At 57.2% G+C, this 5,649-nt stretch overlaps 1 pseudogene; it reads right to left on the bottom strand.

The window, feature by feature from the left end:
• Nucleotides 1-2,726: 2,726 nt before the first annotated feature.
• Nucleotides 2,727-2,885, bottom strand: LOC119108741 (uncharacterized; annotated as a pseudogene).
• Between the last annotated feature and the right edge of the window lie 2,764 nt (nt 2,886-5,649).

The following is a 5,649-nucleotide window of genomic DNA, read 5'->3' as shown; positions in this document are numbered from 1 at the left end:
TTGATTGATCAACCTGTGACTGCAAAAATACTACTAGTGTATATATGTATGCATATATATATATATATATATATATATATATATATATATATATATATATATTGGACATTCTGTACCTTGGACAATATGATGCGGACCCGGCAGAACACGTGCACGCACCGCGTATGTGGGCGTGGAACTGACGCCGGGACGCTCGTCAATACGGTCGGAAATCGCACAGCCGCCGCTAGTACCAGCATGGCCGCCATATCGCTGTCGCACCGGGCGGCGACAGCCAGGTTGGTCGTCCTGCGTCTGCGGTGGTGGCGCGTTCCCGGCAGCAGGAGAGTTGTGTTGCCGACTTGTTGCATGTTGAGTTCGGCGTCGCCCCGCGTCACGTGGTAGAGCGCGGCCGCGCATCGCAAGCGAAGACGCCCATGCAGCTGAAGAATGGCGTCAAGCTGGCAAGGCCGCACGGCCTCCGGCTGCGGTGCACGTGCAGGGAACACAGCCGACCATTGGACGGCCCGCAGGCGATGTGTCAATGCCACGCTCCCGGCAGCGATATCTGGCCGGAGGGCGAGCAACACTGATATGCACAGCCGGCGTCCATGGTCATTATCAGGCGTTTGGTCTGTATGGCGTTGGCTTGTAAAACCATAGGATACGTTGGGGTTTCATGTTGCCAGCCTGACGACACGCCCTTTTGGTAACATGGCATCGGCCGGCCACCCGGGCCAACCCGCGGATGGGCGAAAGGAAGCTCCAGTAACACCTCCAATCCTCCAATGTTCAAAAATGAGTTCAATACTCTCGTCCCCATGTATGGGACGTATCAGATATGATCCTAATCAGAACAGATTTGTATTCATAAAAGGTCATGTTTCATTATAGGAAATGGTAAAAAAACAAACGGATGCGCTCAGGTTCTGCAGCGCATTTACACCCGACAGTGTTTTACAAAAAAGCCATACTTCCATAATGCCACGGCACGGTGTAGCGTGCCGGCAATGAGGTGAAGCGCTGGCTCACCCCGCTCCCCATGGCGGGCACGGGCGGGGGGGGGGGGGGGGAAGGCCGTCGGCGGGAGCCGCATCCGCCCCGTCAATGCTCCCTGGATTGCAGGCCTTAGGCCGTCGGTGATCTCACCGCAGCCAGACGGCACGTCCGCGGCGACGACACAAGACTGCGTCGCCTCGAGGCGTGACGCCAAGCGAGGAACGCCCGTGGAAAACTTGCGACCACACGAGAAGGCCGCAGTTGCCCAACGCCTACGGACATTTCAGGGAAGCGGAAACCCATAGCCGTCAGGCGACCCAGGGAACGGGCGGGGGCCACACGCCGGAGTGCTACACAGTCCGGGGTCACGGGAAGCATCTCGTGTTGATTCCATATGATTACATTAATGCACAGATCAAATAGTCATCAGTACAGCACGTGCACACGCGCCGCTAGCAGAAAAAGCAGGGAGGGGGAATGTCTTGATCATTGTCACGTAAATACACCAACACACGGATTAGATGAGAATACGTAGAACATAATTCAGGCAATGGGGCAGCAGCTCGTTGTGATTGTCATTTGATTGCACCAATACACGGAAAAAATAAGGATCAAATGCGCCCACACAGTGGGTATACTATACAACCCTAAGGGGAGGGGGGGGGGGGCATCTCGTGATGCGGTGATTACACAAATACGCAGATCAAATAAAACACTAGGACAAGGGGAGGTGCGGCAGTACTACACATTGATCTGAGCCAATATGCCAGGAATCGATGCAGATGCAACTGCAACAGGTGCATTTGTGTCGTGCCGGCCGCTGTCGCTTTGGAAGGCCGACGTGCACGCGCCTGACCCGTGGGCCGGGTCGGCGAGCGATTGGCGACCGACGAGGAGCAGTGCTCACCCCGCCGCGCATGGGCACGAGCTCACATTCCACTTTTTAGAGCATCTTGGTGCAGCTTGAGTCGTCCGCGCAATATTCGTTGGTCGAAACGCGCAGCAGTTGCGTCGGCACACTCGAGCGTGACCGGAGGTCGCCGACGGTTTGCGCCCATGGAGCGGTCGCCGGCGTCGACGACGCGAGTGCGTTGTTCGTCACGTCACCCCACTGGCAATCACGGATGACGTGACCAGACATCGGTCACGTGACAGAACACCGTCACTATCAATAGGTGCCCATTATTGGCGAGAGGCAGAACACATCCTCGTGCCGCGTCTGTGCGGGTGCAACTGACGCCGGGACGCGCGTCGCTATGGTCGAAAATCGCCCAGCCGCTGCTAGTGCCAGCATGGCCGCTAGATCGCTGTCGCACCGGGCGCCGAGAGCCAGGTTGCTCGTCCTGCGTCTGCGGGGGTGGGGCGTTCCCGGCAGCTGGGGAGTCGTGTTGCCGACATGTTGCAAGTTGAGTGCGGCATCGCGCAGCGTCACGTGGTAGAGCGCGTCCGCGCATCGTAAGCGAAGACGCCCATGCAGCTGAGGAATGGCGTCAGGCCAGCAAGGCCGCACGGCCTCCGGCTGCGGTGCCCGTGTAGGAAACACAGCCGAGCATTGGACGGCACGCAGGCGATGTGTGAATTCCACGCTGCCGGCAGAGACATCTGTCCGCAGGGCGTGTAACACTGATATGCACAGCCGGCGGCCATGGTCATTGTCAGGCGTTTCGTCTGTATGGCTTTCGCTTGTACAACCATGAGATGCGTTGGCGTTGCATGTTGCCGGCCCGACGGCACGCGCTGTTGGTGACATGGCATCGGCCGGCAACCAGGCCAACCCGCGGCAGGGCGGGAGGAAGCTCCAGTAACCCCTCCAATGTTCAAAAATGGGTTCAATAATCTGGTCCCCATGTAGAGGACGTGTCAGATATGATGCTGATAAGAACAGATTTCTATTCATAAAAGGTCATGTTTCATTGTAGGAAATAGGAAAAAGACAAACGGATGCGCTCCATGCTCTGGAGCGCATTTACAAGCGAAAGTGTTTTACCAAAAAAGTCATACTTCCCTAATGCCACGGTACGGTGTAGCATGCCGCCAATGGGGTGAAGCGCTGGCTCACCACGCTCCCCATGGTGGGCATGGGCGGGGGGCAGGCCGTCGTCGGGAGCCGCATCCGCCCCGACATTGCTCCATGGATTGCATGCCTTAGGCTATCGACGACCTCACCGCAGCCAGACGGCACGTCCGCGGCGCCGACACAAGACCGCGTCGCCTCGAGGCGTGACGCAAGACGAGGAACGCCGGTGGCAAAACTGCGACCACACGAGAAGGCCTCAGCTTCCCAAAGCTTACGGACATTGCAGGAAGTGGCAAACCCACAGCCGGCCGGCCAGCCCAGGGAACGGGCGGGGGATACACGCCGGAGTGCTACACTGTCCGGGGTCATGGAAAGCATCTCGTGTTGATTCCATATGATTACACTAATGTTCAGATGAAATAATAATCAGTATAGGACGTGACACGCGCCGCTAGTAGAAAAAGCAGGGGGGGGGGGAATGTCTTGATCATTGTCACGTAAATACACCAACACACGAATTAGACGAGAATAAGTAGAACATAATTCAGGCAATTGGGCAGCATCTCGTTGTGATTGTCATTCGGTTGACCAATACGCGGAAAAAAATAAGGATCAATTGCACCCACACAGTGGGCATACAACCCTAAGGGGGGGGGGACATCTCGACATGACATCTCGTGATGCAGTGATTACACTAATATACAGATCAAATGAAACACTAGGACAACGGGAGGGGCGGCAGTACTACACTTTGATCTCAGCCAAAACGCCGAAAAGCTATGCAAATGCAACTGCAACAGGTGCATTTGTGTCGTGCCGGCCGCTGTCGCTCTGGAAGGCCGACGTGCACGCGCCTGCCCCGTGCGCCGGGTCGGCGAGCGATTAGCGACGGACAACGAGCAGTGCTCACCCCGCCGCGCATGGGCACCAGCTCACATGACACTTTGCAGAGCATCTTGTTGCAACTTGAGTCGTCGGCGCAATCTCCGTTGGTCGAGACGCGTAGCGGTTGCGTCAGCACACTCGAGCGTGACCGGAGGTCGCCGACGGTTTGCGCCCATGGAGCGGTCGCCGGCGCCGACGACGCCAGTGCGTTGATCACGGATGACGTGATCAGACATCGGTCACGTGACAGCACACCGTCACTATCAATAGGTGCCAGTATTGGCGAGAGGCAGAACACGTGCTCGCACCGCGTATGTGGGCGTGCAACTGACGCCGGGACGCGCGTCACTACGGTCAAAAATCGCCCAGCTGCTGCTAGTGCCAGCATGGCCGCCAGATGGCTGTCGCACCGGGCGCCGAGAGCCAGGTTGGTAGTCCTGCGCCTGCGGTGGTGGCGCGTTCCCGGCAGCTGGGGAGTCGTGTCGCCGACTTGTTGCATGTTGAGTTCGGCGTCGCCCCGCGTCACGTGGTAGAGCGCGTCCGCGCATCGCAAGCGAAGACGCCCATGCAGCTGAGGAATGGCGCCAGACCGGCAACGCCGCACGGCCTCCGGCTGCGGTGCACGTGCAGGGAACACAGCCGACCATTGGACGACCCGAAGGCGATGTGTGAATGCCACGCTCCCGGCAGCGACATCTTGCCGATGGGCATGCAACACCGATGTGCACAGCCGGCGTCCATGGTCATTGTCAGGCGTTTGGTCTGTATGGCGTTGGCTTGTACAACCATAGGATTCGTTGGCGTTTCATATTGCCATGCTGACGGCACGCCATTTTGGTAACATGGCATCGGCCGGCCACCCAGGCCATCCCGCGGCAGGGCGAAAACAAGCTCCAGTAACCCCTCCAATGTTCAAAAATGAGTTCAATATTCTGGTCCCCATGTAGGGGACGTATCAGATATGATGCTGGAACACATTTGTACTCATCAAAGGCCATGTTTCATTATAGGAAATGGGAAAAAGACAAACGGATGCACTCAAGGTCTGCAGCGCATTTACACCCGACAGTGTTTTACAAAAAAGTCATACTTTCATAATGCCACGGTACTGTGCAGCGTGCCGCCAATGGAGTGAAGCGGTGGCTCACCCTGCTGCACATGGTGGGCATGGGCGGGGGGAAGGCCGTCGGCGGGAGCCACATCCGCCCCGACATTGCTCCCTGGATTGCAGGCCTAAGGCCGTCGGTGACCTCACCGCAGCCAGACGGCACGTCCGCGGCGACGAAACAAGACTGCATCGCCTCGAGGCGTGACGCCAGGCGAGGAACGCCGGTAGCAAACCGGCGACCACACGAGAAGGCCGCAGTTGCCCAACGCCTACGGATATTGCAGGGAAGCGGAAACCCATAGCCGGCAGGCCAACCCTGGGAACGGGCGGGGGCCACACGCCGGAGTGCTACACAGTCCGGGGTCGCGGGAAGAATCTCGTGTTGATTCCATATGATTACACTAAGGCACAGATCAAATAATAATCAGTGCAGCACGTGCACACGCGCCGCTAGCGGAAAAACAAGGGGGGGGAAGGTCTTGATCATTGTCACGTAAATACACCAACACAAGGATTAGATGAGAATAAGTAGAACATAATTCAGGCAATGGGGCAGCATCTCGTTGTGATTGTCATTCGATTGCACCAATACACGGAAAAAAGAAGGATCAATTGCACCCACACGGTTCGCATACAACTCTGAGGGGGGGGGGATATCTCG

This window comes from Pollicipes pollicipes, unplaced genomic scaffold, assembly GCF_011947565.3.
Source record: "Pollicipes pollicipes isolate AB1234 unplaced genomic scaffold, Ppol_2.1 Scaffold_6686;HRSCAF=7923_pilon_pilon_pilon, whole genome shotgun sequence".
Classification (NCBI taxonomy): domain Eukaryota; kingdom Metazoa; phylum Arthropoda; class Thecostraca; order Pollicipedomorpha; family Pollicipedidae; genus Pollicipes; species Pollicipes pollicipes.
This window is presented reverse-complemented; position numbering and strand designations above follow the sequence as displayed.